This window comes from Saccoglossus kowalevskii, chromosome 20 (assembly GCF_978046115.1).
Source record: "Saccoglossus kowalevskii chromosome 20, keSacKowa6.1, whole genome shotgun sequence".
Classification (NCBI taxonomy): Eukaryota; Metazoa; Hemichordata; class Enteropneusta; family Harrimaniidae; genus Saccoglossus; species Saccoglossus kowalevskii.
The window spans coordinates 23,077,185-23,092,311 of record NC_140660.1 but is presented as its reverse complement, the minus strand read 5'-3'; the positions used below and the strand labels follow the sequence as shown (position 1 = coordinate 23,092,311).

Here is a 15,127-nt window from a genome sequence, read left to right as displayed (position 1 = left end):
CGAGTCGAATTGTGACGAGATTTTTAGCAATATCGTTTCACTCACAATAGAACTTGGAAAGTTGCATCTAATGTAGGTTACATTGTATAAACAATAAAACAACACTTTGCCCGTAATCTACGATTTCCCGAAAATCCGCATACCAAAATTTGTGAAAACGTTTCAGTTTTGTTTTAGTTATTGGTGCCACGATTCAGCGATATAAAACCGCGTCTTGTATTTCCCAGAGTTCCCGGTAAACCTCGTCCAACTCGAACACAAGCAAAATAACTATGCAAATATATGTAAATATCGTCGTCTTTCGAACCAATCAATTGACAGATTAGATGTTGTAGACTTGGATTCGAATTGACGCGACATTCCCACTTATACATTCTAAAAAATGTCGATGAAGAAATATTATTGGATATCACGGTTGTAGGAGTCCATCTATCAAAGACATTATAGAGAAATAAAGAGAAATTTGCATGATGTCGAACCGCCATTTTTGGCGGGAAATAATAGCGTTCAAAAAACATCATCTGGGTTAGATGTACTATTGTTTAGAAAATAGTTGTTGTGACTGTTCTATCCGAAACAGTAAGAATGTACTACTTATAGATATATAGCCAAAGTAACTCGAATTTAAATTCAAAAGATCTGCTTTCTTTGTAAAGATTCACTGGTTGAAAGATAACTTCCCGATGAGATGATAAAACGATGTTATTTACGTAAAACTACCGCTGCAATGCTATCAGGACGACAAACATAGACGTGTCCATCACCAATCACTACACGCACAATTTTGCTTCTAACCAATCAAAACACGCGGAAATGCTACCCAGCATGCATAGAGGGGACAATACATTTTTGTACACTTCACAAAATCACTGCCAAAGATATGTAGTCAAAAAGCATCTGTCACAGAAAAAAACAAAAAAAACAATTTCGTGTCCGGGCCAAAAGTCAATACTCGAACTTACGTGTTCGACCCATGATTCCAGGTGCAATAGAAAATAATATAGCGTTTATTAGAGTACAGCTCCGATCGGATATTAATTTCAGTGTGTGTCATTATAGCAAAACCGGACACTGACACAGGGACACAATGAAATGAGATTTTTTCACCGGTAGTGCATTTAATTTTGAAGAACTCTCCAACGTGACGTTATAAACTTGTACGAAATTTGATTGACATGCAGTGCGTATCTGTCCGGTTACAACCGGTATACGTGTACATTTCATCTAATTACAATGCACCTTGTCCGCATGGCTATCTCGCGCTACAGAGCACTTTTCTGGGGATGTTTCAACCAATTAGCGTGATCTTTACTAAACAGATGTCTGTAACACTAGTTCATATTGGTTGCTGATAGGATTGAAATAATACCGATTGGACAGACGTTGCTAGAAATGATCGGTGATCGATTAGATTTTAATGGCCACCACTAAACCGCGATTTACTATATCTAATTTGAGATTGGCGAGTCAAGATTTGCTATCCACATACAAGTAAAGCAAAATCTCACCATGGAGCTAATAAAATGATTAGAAACAGTGTGTAAAGGTACTAATATTGAAATTAATTTAAAGAAATACGTGATTTGGTATTAAGTTCAGAGTTGTACGTTGATATACAGTGAGTCTACCTATCACTTTTCTATAATGCTAATGCCAAAACTCGTTAAAAAAAATTCAACTAAAGTTAAGGTATACTTTTATTGAATTTAAAATAATGTATCCATACAGAGGTTAATTAAACTGTATATACATATCATTCCTATATAGGATTATAGTGTTATTTGCGTTTAATTAAACTGTATTCCTATATAAGATTGAATTTGATTGCGTCGAATAATATGATTATAAGATTGATATGAATTGATATACATCGTAAATATGATGCCAAGTCGTAAATCGTTTAATGGTGGCTGATTTTATTCAGAATGAGCGCATACATTTCCTCCCAAATATGGGTGGTTTCTGATCTTCCTAACTTTTGAAGAAAAAAATAAGGGTGTCTCCATTATGGACCATGACTACACTAGACTGACGAGGAGTGTCTCCAATATAGTCCAGTACTACACTGGACTGACATGGAGTGTTTCCATTATAGACCAGTACTACACTGGACTGACGAGGAGTGTCTTCATTATGGACTATTACTACACTGGACTGACAAGGAGTGTCTCCATTATGGACCAGTACTACACTGGACTGACGAGGAGTGTCTTCATTATGGACTATTACTACACTGGACTGACGAGGAGTGTCTTCATTATGGACTATTACTACACTGGACTGACCTGGAGTGTTTCCATTATAGACCAGTACTACACTGGACTGACACGGAGTGTCTCCATTATAAACCAGTACTACACTGGACTGACAAGGAGTGTCTTCATTATGGACCAGTACTACACTGGACTGAAGAGGAGTGTCTCCATTATGGACCAGTACTACACTGCACTGACGAGGAGTGTCTTCATTATGGACTATTACTACACTGGACTGACGAGGAGTGTCTTCATTATGGACTATTACTACACTGGACTGACATGGAGTGTTTCCATTATAGACCAGTACTACACTGGACTGACGAGGAGTGTCTTCATTATGGACTATTACTACACTGGACTGACAAGGAGTGTCTTCATTATGGACCAGTACTACACTGGACTGACGAGGAGTGTCTTCATTATGGACTATTACTACACTGGACTGACGAGGAGTGTCTTCATTATGGACTATTACTACACTGGACTGACGAGGAGTGTCTTCATTATGGACTATTACTACACTGGACTGACCTGGAGTGTTTCCATTATAGACCAGTACTACACTGGACTGACACGGAGTGTCTCCATTATAAACCAGTACTACACTGGACTGACAAGGAGTGTCTTCATTATGGACCAGTACTACACTGGACTGAAGAGGAGTGTCTCCATTATGGACCAGTACTACACTGGACTGACGAGGAGTGTCTTCATTATGGACTATTACTACACTGGACTGACGAGGAGTGTCTTCATTATGGACTATTACTACACTGGACTGACATGGAGTGTTTCCATTATAGACCAGTACTACACTGGACTGACGAGGAGTGTCTTCATTATGGACTATTACTACACTGGACTGACAAGGAGTGTCTTCATTATGGACCAGTACTACACTGGACTGACGAGGAGTGTCTTCATTATGGACTATTACTACACTGGACTGACAAGGAGTGTCTCCATTATGGACCAGTACTACACTGGACTGACGAGGAGTGTCTCTATTATGAACCAGTACTACACTGGACTGACAAGGAATGTCTCCATTATGGACCAGTACTACACTGGACTGACGAGGAGTGTCTCCATTATGGACCAATACTACACTGGACTGACAAGGAGTGTCTCCATTATGGACCAGTACTACACTGGACTGACAAGGAGTGTCTCCATTATGAACTATTACTACACTAGACTGACATGGAGTGTCTCCATTATGGACTATTACTACACTGGACTGACATGGAGTGTTTCCATTATAGACCAGTACTACACTGGACTGACGAGGAGTGTCTTCATTATGGACTATTACTACACTGGACTGACAAGGAGTGTCTTCATTATGGACCAGTACTACACTGGACTGACGAGGAGTGTCTTCATTATGGACTATTACTACACTGGACTGACGAGGAGTGTCTTCATTATGGACTATTACTACACTGGACTGACATGGAGTGTTTCCATTATAGACCAGTACTACACTGGACTGACGAGGAGTGTCTTCATTATGGACTATTACTACACTGGACTGACAAGGAGTGTCTTCATTATGGACCAGTACTACACTGGACTGACGAGGAGTGTCTTCATTATGGACTATTACTACACTGGACTGACGAGGAGTGTCTTCATTATGGACTATTACTACACTGGACTGACCTGGAGTGTTTCCATTATAGACCAGTACTACACTGGACTGACACGGAGTGTCTCCATTATAAACCAGTACTACACTGGACTGACAAGGAGTGTCTTCATTATGGACCAGTACTACACTGGACTGAAGAGGAGTGTCTCCATTATGGACCAGTACTACACTGGACTGACGAGGAGTGTCTTCATTATGGACTATTACTACACTGGACTGACGAGGAGTGTCTTCATTATGGACTATTACTACACTGGACTGACAAGGAGTGTCTTCATTATGGACCAGTACTACACTGGACTGACGAGGAGTGTCTTCATTATGGACTATTACTACACTGGACTGACGAGGAGTGTCTTCATTATGGACTATTACTACACTGGACTGACCTGGAGTGTTTCCATTATAGACCAGTACTACACTGGACTGACACGGAGTGTCTCCATTATAAACCAGTACTACACTGGACTGACAAGGAGTGTCTTCATTATGGACCAGTACTACACTGGACTGAAGAGGAGTGTCTCCATTATGGACCAGTACTACACTGGACTGACGAGGAGTGTCTTCATTATGGACTATTACTACACTGGACTGACGAGGAGTGTCTTCATTATGGACTATTACTACACTGGACTGACATGGAGTGTTTCCATTATAGACCAGTACTACACTGGACTGACGAGGAGTGTCTTCATTATGGACTATTACTACACTGGACTGACAAGGAGTGTCTTCATTATGGACCAGTACTACACTGGACTGACGAGGAGTGTCTTCATTATGGACTATTACTACACTGGACTGACAAGGAGTGTCTCCATTATGGACCAGTACTACACTGGACTGACGAGGAGTGTCTCTATTATGAACCAGTACTACACTGGACTGACAAGGAATGTCTCCATTATGGACCAGTACTACACTGGACTGACGAGGAGTGTCTCCATTATGGACCAATACTACACTGGACTGACAAGGAGTGTCTCCATTATGGACCAGTACTACACTGGACTGACAAGGAGTGTCTCCATTATGAACTATTACTACACTAGACTGACATGGAGTGTCTCCATTATGGACTATTACTACACTGGACTGACATGGAGTGTTTCCATTATAGACCAGTACTACACTGGACTGACGAGGAGTGTCTTCATTATGGACTATTACTACACTGGACTGACAAGGAGTGTCTTCATTATGGACCAGTACTACACTGGACTGACGAGGAGTGTCTTCATTATGGACTATTACTACACTGGACTGACGAGGAGTGTCTTCATTATGGACTATTACTACACTGGACTGACATGGAGTGTTTCCATTATAGACCAGTACTACACTGGACTGACGAGGAGTGTCTTCATTATGGACTATTACTACACTGGACTGACAAGGAGTGTCTTCATTATGGACCAGTACTACACTGGACTGACGAGGAGTGTCTTCATTATGGACTATTACTACACTGGACTGACGAGGAGTGTCTTCATTATGGACTATTACTACACTGGACTGACCTGGAGTGTTTCCATTATAGACCAGTACTACACTGGACTGACACGGAGTGTCTCCATTATAAACCAGTACTACACTGGACTGACAAGGAGTGTCTTCATTATGGACCAGTACTACACTGGACTGAAGAGGAGTGTCTCCATTATGGACCAGTACTACACTGGACTGACGAGGAGTGTCTTCATTATGGACTATTACTACACTGGACTGACGAGGAGTGTCTTCATTATGGACTATTACTACACTGGACTGACATGGAGTGTTTCCATTATAGACCAGTACTACACTGGACTGACGAGGAGTGTCTTCATTATGGACTATTACTACACTGGACTGACAAGGAGTGTCTTCATTATGGACCAGTACTACACTGGACTGACGAGGAGTGTCTTCATTATGGACTATTACTACACTGGACTGACAAGGAGTGTCTCCATTATGGACCAGTACTACACTGGACTGACGAGGAGTGTCTCTATTATGAACCAGTACTACACTGGACTGACAAGGAATGTCTCCATTATGGACCAGTACTACACTGGACTGACGAGGAGTGTCTCCATTATGGACCAATACTACACTGGACTGACAAGGAGTGTCTCCATTATGGACCAGTACTACACTGGACTGACAAGGAGTGTCTCCATTATGAACTATTACTACACTAGACTGACATGGAGTGTCTCCATTATGGACTATTACTACACTGGACTGACATGGAGTGTTTCCATTATAGACCAGTACTACACTGGACTGACGAGGAGTGTCTTCATTATGGACTATTACTACACTGGACTGACAAGGAGTGTCTTCATTATGGACCAGTACTACACTGGACTGACGAGGAGTGTCTTCATTATGGACTATTACTACACTGGACTGACGAGGAGTGTCTTCATTATGGACTATTACTACACTGGACTGACATGGAGTGTTTCCATTATAGACCAGTACTACACTGGACTGACGAGGAGTGTCTTCATTATGGACTATTACTACACTGGACTGACAAGGAGTGTCTTCATTATGGACCAGTACTACACTGGACTGACGAGGAGTGTCTTCATTATGGACTATTACTACACTGGACTGACGAGGAGTGTCTTCATTATGGACTATTACTACACTGGACTGACCTGGAGTGTTTCCATTATAGACCAGTACTACACTGGACTGACACGGAGTGTCTCCATTATAAACCAGTACTACACTGGACTGACAAGGAGTGTCTTCATTATGGACCAGTACTACACTGGACTGAAGAGGAGTGTCTCCATTATGGACCAGTACTACACTGGACTGACGAGGAGTGTCTTCATTATGGACTATTACTACACTGGACTGACGAGGAGTGTCTTCATTATGGACTATTACTACACTGGACTGACATGGAGTGTTTCCATTATAGACCAGTACTACACTGGACTGACGAGGAGTGTCTTCATTATGGACTATTACTACACTGGACTGACAAGGAGTGTCTTCATTATGGACCAGTACTACACTGGACTGACGAGGAGTGTCTTCATTATGGACTATTACTACACTGGACTGACAAGGAGTGTCTCCATTATGGACCAGTACTACACTGGACTGACGAGGAGTGTCTCTATTATGAACCAGTACTACACTGGACTGACAAGGAATGTCTCCATTATGGACCAGTACTACACTGGACTGACGAGGAGTGTCTCCATTATGGACCAATACTACACTGGACTGACAAGGAGTGTCTCCATTATGGACCAGTACTACACTGGACTGACAAGGGGTGTCTCCATTATGAACTATTACTACACTAGACTGACATGGAGTGTCTCCATTATGGACTATTACTACACTGGACTGACATGGAGTGTTTCCATTATAGACCAGTACTACACTGGACTGACGAGGAGTGTCTTCATTATGGACTATTACTACACTGGACTGACAAGGAGTGTCTTCATTATGGACCAGTACTACACTGGACTGACGAGGAGTGTCTTCATTATGGACTATTACTACACTGGACTGACAAGGAGTGTCTTCATTATGGACCAGTACTACACTGGACTGACGAGGAGTGTCTTCATTATGGACTATTACTACACTGGACTGACAAGGAGTGTCTCCATTATGGACCAGTACTACACTGGAATGACGAGAAGTGTCTTCAATATGGTCCAGCAATACACTGGGCTGACAAGGAATGTCTCCATTATGGACCAGTACTACACTGGACTGACGGGGAGTGTCTCCATTATGGACCAATACTACACTGGACTGACAAGGAGTGTCTCCATTATGGACCAGTACTACACTGGACTGACAAGGAGTGTCTCCATTATGAACTATTACTACACTAGACTGACATGGAGTGTCTCCATTATGGACTATTACTACACTGGACTGACGAGGAGTGTCTCCATTATGGACCAATACTACACTGGACTGACGAGGAGTGTCTTCATTATGGACTATTACTACACTAGACTGACATGGAGTGTGTCCATTATGGACCAGTACTACACTGGACTGACAATGAGTGTCTCCATTATAGACCAGTACTACACTTGACTGACGAGGAGTGTCTTCATTATGGACTATTACTACACTGGACTGACGAGGAGTGTCTCCATTATGGACTATTACTTCACTGGACTGACGAGGAGTGTCTTCATTATGGACTATTACTACACTGGACTGACGACGAGTGTCTTCATTATGGACTATTACTACACTGGACTGACATGGAGTGTTTCCATTATAGACCAGTACTACACTGGACTGACAATGAGTGTCTCCATTATAGACCAGTACTACACTGGACTGACGAGGAGTGTCTTCATTATGGACTATTACTACACTGGACTGACGAGGAGTGTCTTCATTATGGACTATTACTACACTGGACTGACGAGGAGTGTCTTCATTATGGACTATTACTACACTGGACTGACATGGAGTGTTTCCATTATAGACCAGTACTCCACTGGACTGACAATGAGTGTCTTCATTATGGACTATTACTACACTGGACTGACAAGGAGTGTCTCCATTATAGACCAGTACTACACTGTACTGACAAGGAGTGTCTCCATTATGGACTATTACTTCACTGGACTGACGAGGAGTGTTTTCATTATGGACTATTACTACACTGGACTGACGAGGAGTGTCTTCATTATGGACTATTACTACACTGGACTGACAATGAGTGTCTTCATTATGGACTATTACTACACTGGACTGACAAGGAGTGTCTCCATTATAGACCAGTACTACACTGGACTGACGAGGAGTGTCTTCATTATGGACTATTACTACACTGGACTGACATGGAGTGTTTCCATTATAGACCAGTACTACACTGGACTGACATGGAGTGTCTCCATTATAGACCAGTACTACACTGGACTGACGAGGAGTGTCTTCATTATGGACTATTACTACACTGGACTGACGAGGAGTGTCTTCATTATGGACTATTACTACACTGGACTGACGAGGAGTGTCTTCATTGTGGACTATTACTACACTAGACTGACAAGGAGTGTCTCCATTATGGACCAGTACTACACTGGACTGACGAGGAGTGTCTTCATTATGGACTATTACTACACTGGACTGACGAGGAGTGTCTCCATTATGGACCAGTACTACACTAGACTGACAAGGAGTGTCTCCATTATGGACCAGTACTACACTAGACTGACACGGAGTGTCTCCATTATGGACCAGTACTCATACACACTCATTGTAGGGGTAGACCTATTGAGTCAGTGGTACACTCACTCATTGTAGGGGTAGACCCATTGAGTCTGTGGTACACTCACTCATTGTAGGGGTAGACCCATTGATTCTGTGGCATACTCACTCATTGTAGGGGTAGAGCCATTGAGTCTGTGGTACACTCACTCATTGTAGTGGTAGACCCATTGAGTCTGTGGCATACTCACTCATGGTATGGGTAGACCCACTGATTCTTTGGTACACTCACTCATTGTAGCAGTAGACCCACTGATTTTGTGGTACACTCACCCATGGTAGGGGTAGACTCATTGAGTCTGCTGCATACTCATCCATGATTGGGGTAGACCCATTGAGTATGTGGTACACTCACTCACGTTAGGGGGTAGCCTTATTGAGTCTGTGGCATACTCATCAATGATAGGGGTAGACCCATTGAGTCTGTGGCATACTCACTCATGGTAAGGGTGGAGCCATTGAGTCTGTGGTACACTTACTCACGTTAGGGGGTAGACCTATTGAGTCTGTGGCATACTCATCCATGATAGGGGTGGAACCATTGAGTCTGTGGCATACTCACTCATGGTAAGGGTGGAGCCATTGAGTCTGTGGTACACTCACTCACGTTAGGGGGTAGACCTATTGAGTCTGTGGCATACTCATCAATGATAGGGGTAGACCCATTGAGTCTGTGGCATACTCACTCATGGTAAGGGTGGAGCCATTGAGTCTGTGGTACACTCACTCACGTTAGGGGGTAGACCCACTGAGTCTGTGGCATACTCACTCATGCTAAGGGTGGAGCCATTGAGTCTGTGGTACACTAACTCACATTAGGGGGTACACCGATTGAGTCTGTGGTACACTCACTCACGTTAGGGGGTAGACCCATTGAGTCTGTGGTACACTCACTCATGCTAAGGGTGGAGCCATTGAGTATGTGGTACACACACTCACGTTTGGGGGTAGACCCATTGAGTTTGTGGCATACTCACTCATGCTAAGGGTGGACCCATTAAGTCTGTGGCATACTCACTCATGCTAAGGGTGGAGCCATTGAGTCTGTGGTACACTCACTCACGTTAGGGGGTAGACCCATTGAGTCAGTGGCATACTCACTAATGCTAAGGGTGGATCCATTGAGTCTGTGGTACACTCACTCACGTTAGGGGTAGACTCATTGAGTCTGTGGCATACTCACTCATGCAAAGGGTGGAGCCATTGAGTATGTGGTGCACTCACTCACGTTAGGGGGTAGACCCATTGAGTCTGTGGCATACTCACTCATGCTAAAGGTGGAGCCATTGAGTCTGTGGTACACTCACTCACGTTAGGGGGTAGACCATTTGAGTCTGTGGCATACTCACTAATGCTAAGGGTGGAGTCATTGGGTATGTGGTACACTCACTCACGTTAGGGGGTAGACCTATTGAGTCTGTGGCATACTCACTCATGCTAAAGGTGGAACCATTGAGTCTGTGGTACACTCACACTCGTTAGGGGGTAGACCTATTGAGTCTGTGGTACACTCACTCACGTTCGGGGTAGACCCATTGAGTCTGTGGCATACTCACTCATGCTAAGGGTGGAGCCATTGAGTATGTGGTACACTCACTCACGTTAGGGGTAGACCTATTGAGTCTGTGGTACACTCACTCACGTTAGGGGGTAGACCCATTGAGTCTGTGGCATACTCACTCATGCTAATGGTGGAGCCATTGAGTATGTGGTACACTCACTCACAATAGGGGTAGACCCATTGAGTCTGTGGTACACTCACTCACGTTAGTGGGTAGACCTATTGAGTCTGTGGTACACTCACTAATGCTAAGGGTGGAGCCATTGAGTATGTGGTACACTCACTCACGTTAGGGGGTAGACCCATTGAGTCTGTGGCATACTCACTCATGCTAAGGGTGGAGCCATTGAGTCTGTGGCATACTCATCCATGATAGGGGTGGAGCCACTGAGTCTGTGGTACACTCACTCACGTTAGGGGGTAGACCCATTGGGTCTGTGGTACACTCACTCATGGTAAGGGTGGAGCCATTGAGTATGTGGTACACTCACTCACGTTAGGGGTAGACCCATTGAGTCTGTGGCATACTCATCCATGATAGGGGTGGAACCATTGAGTCTGTGCCATACTCACTCATGCTAAGGGTGGAGCCATTGAGTCTGTGGTACACTAACTCACGTTAGGGGGTAGACCTATCGAGTCTGTGGCATACTCACTCATGCTAAGGGTGGAGCCATTGAGTCTGGTACACTCACTCACGTTAGGAGTGGAGCCATTGAGTCTGTGGCATCCTCACTAATGCTAAGGGTGAGGCCATTGAGTCTGTGGTACACTCACTCACGTTAGGGGGTAGACCCATTGAGTCTTTGGCATACTCACTCATGCTAAGGGTGGAGCCATTGAGTCTGTGGTACACTAACTCACGTTAGGGGGTAGACCTATTGAGTCTGTGGCATACTCACTCATGCTAAGGGTGGGGCTATTGAGTCTGTGGTACACTCACTCACGTTAGGGGGTAGACCCATTGAGTCTTTGGCATACTCACTTTTGCTAAGGGTGGAGCCATTGAGTCTGTGGTACACTAACTAACGTTAGTGGGTAGACCTATTGAGTTTGTGGTATACTCACTCATGGTAAGGGTAGACCCATTAAGTCTGTGGCATACTCACTCATGGTAAGGGTGGAGCCATTGAGTCTGTGGTACACTCACTCACGTCAGGGGTAGACCCATTGAGTCTGTGGCATACTCACTAATGCTAAGGGTGGAGCCATTGAGTATGTGGTACACTCACTCATGGTACGGGTGGAGCCATTGAGTCTGTGGTACACTCACTCATGGTAGGGCTAGACCCACTGATTCTGTGGTGCACTCACTCACGTTAGGGGGTAGACCCATTGATTCTGTGGCATACTCACTCATGGTAAGGGTAGACCCATTGAGTCTGTGGTACACTCACTCATGGTAAGGGTGGAGCCATTGACTATGTGGCTCACTCATTCACAGTAAGGATATACCGTTTGTTGATGCTTAACATCAACTAGACTTAGAACCCTGGAACTGCCTACGCTCGAGTAGTGTGAAACAATCGCAAAGTTAACGACGAACTGTTGATTATATAAACATATTGAATAATTCTATAGGGGTTTCTGTCAGAGTAATGTAGCCACTGCTCGCTTCGTTTGGCAGCGAACGCAATAGCCCACGAAACGATCATCTCTTTCCCAGTGTAATTCTTTTATGGTTTGTTCTCCTACGCAAATATACACATCTATTAGAGATAAACATTACAAAAGAGGAAAACATTTGGTATTCAGTCATTTTTTCTAAATACAGAGCGATTTATTTCTGTATTCAGATAGCTATTCAATAATACGACATGGGTATTCAGCAATAATATAGAATATTTCATTATTATGAATCATAATAAGCAAACAAGTATTTGCAAATTGAACAATGGATTGGCTAATTATCAGAGAATATTGTACATAATTATCCTGTCAAACTGGGCGTCACGGGGTCGCATTTAATTTGTTCACAATTTAGATTTTCAATTGACCGGCTACACTTGCATGGACATATTTTCAACGTGGAATTAATTATATTAAAAATGCAAACTTATACACTGTAGGTGACCCGACTACTACTTTAACCTTATTTTTATATTTACACGGAAAGCATTTTTTAAAATTTATTGAACGTTAGCGGATTTCGTTCGACTTGATATGTTGTATTTTATTTGTTAATTTTGTATTAGATTGAATCGAGTGCTTAGCGATCATCGCTTTTGAAAAATGTCTTTTTTTCTGCTTTTGAATGAAATAAATTATTGCTAACCGGAAAAGTGGTGTTTACATTTGTTTTAGAAATAACCGTGTTTCTATTGTTCGCGGCACAATAGACACTTTTTAATATATATACAATTGCAATATATATATATATATATATTGCAATTGTATATAAATATATTGGAGTTAGACGACCTCGTGTTGAACAATTCTGGTGTTTTCTTCTGATAATGTAGGAATGCAATCTTTCGATCTTTTGAGCGCCATCACAGAGCAAACCCTTAAATATGTGTTAATGGAATAATTAGACTGAGTTATATACATAAAAACAGGCAAAATCTTGCACCAATATTTTGACGTGAAAACAAGTATATGCATAACATTTACATAAAACATCTTGCATATTGTACGTATGAAATAGACGGTTTGTCACAGAAGATCGTTCTGACTGGTAATTTAACTTGACTGGACTGGAAATGAACCCTAACTTTTGAGTCAACAGACTAAATCCGATTAAATTTTAAGTTTTTGTCTTAATCGTCTGTAGGAAAGTGCTATAAACGGGACTATTTTGTGAATTTGTAATACAAAGAGGTAACTATCGATGAGGGCGACTGTATCAGATGTTATCCCTGGTTTAAGTGAAAGAACCATTACTAATGGACAATTCGACCCAAACTCAATGATTACTGGTTGTTTTTGAAGCCTCTTTGTCACTGAAAACTCAAAGTTACAACATTCCTTTCTACCCGAGGTGTTAGTGCACCAATCCCGGGCAAGTAATCTTCTCACGTATTATTAAAAAGTTAAATATTTGATAAAGTGTATTAAAATGTAATATGTGACTCAGACAAAACAACACCCATTCATCAATATTACATATACCTTCTTCTTTGGGAGACGAGGTGTGTTTTTTGCTTACAAGAGACTGGTTTAATCATTTCCACAAACAAAGTTTTAACTAGCTTCGGTAGTCAGTGCCTGAGTGCAAAGGAACACGAAGAGAAGTGTCGCCAATTTCGTCGCATGTAATTTTCCTCCCATCTATTAGGCAAAGCAATTGGCGCGAACAAAAGTTTTAAAAATACGACAGAAAAAATGGTAAATGCTATTGTTTCTTTGTATATTCTTAGTTTGATATTGTGACAGCGATGGTTATACAGTTCATGGACACAATAGACTGAAGCAAAATGGCAGACAACGCTATGCGTTGATTTCATTGGTCGATCAGCGACGCAGACGATAGTCGCCAGAGAGTTAGACATCTGAAAACCTCAAAATGACAGATGACTTCGCATGCACAGAGCAACCTTCTCGAAAATTAAAAACTCATTTGCCATTATATTTTTTTAACAAGCTCGCGTCTGCAGAGAACAACGAATCATCGTCTTTTTAAAGAAGCTCGGTCTAAGCTGCACGGTTGAGTAACCTTAGATACTAGCTGTCGCCATTTTGATGGATTCGTGTCAATTCAATGATTTATGATCATTTGTAACGTAAGTTATTGATGACATGCTTTTTCGCTTTTGTTTCAGATCACCACACTAAAAGCTTTCAGAATACATACCTGCGAACGAGGATACCGTATCAAAGATGGCGGATTAGCCGGAGATTGATCGGTGTTGACAGGATATCACGCGGAGTCCATGGTTGTAGCAGTCTTTTTAAATACCGACTAATTATCCCAATAATCCGCGATAATTCAGGAGATTAGTTACCGGTTATCAACTCCTTGATGGCTTGCCTGCTTTAGAATTCGCGAAAGACCTATGAACGAAAGAGAATACTGAAAATTACCCGTTTGGTCTGCTGTGTCTGTGTTATAGTATTATGTAACGAATATGGATGTCATCTAACAGTGTATCCCATTTTCGACACTTACATTGATCCCAATATAACGTTACGTTTATTTGATTTAGAAAGAATTAAAATAAAAGTTTTCAAAGTCGATGCTTTTCCGATTTGAACATTATTCGTTCTGAATAATTTCACATTTAAATGCATGTGAATCATATAACAACTATTCAGTTAAAGGGTGGCAGTCGTCGCACCGCGTTCTGTTCGATATGGGACTCATAGCGACGTATACAACGCGTGTAAAATACATTGTTTATTTACATGAAATTCGAACACGCGCTGCGCGACGACCACCGCGCT

At 42.3% G+C, this 15,127-nt stretch overlaps 1 long non-coding RNA gene across 1 annotated transcript in view; it reads left to right on the top strand.

Annotated features, from left to right (window-relative positions):
* The window catches only part of LOC146730153 (uncharacterized), a 30,768-nt gene extending 15,850 nt beyond the window's left edge, over nucleotides 1-14,918 (top strand). Inside the window, exon 2 of the long non-coding RNA XR_014927958.1 lies at nucleotides 14,506-14,918. This is a non-coding gene — a long non-coding RNA (uncharacterized LOC146730153). The remainder of the gene's footprint in view (nucleotides 1-14,505) is intronic.
* Nucleotides 14,919-15,127: the final 209 nt, after the last annotated feature.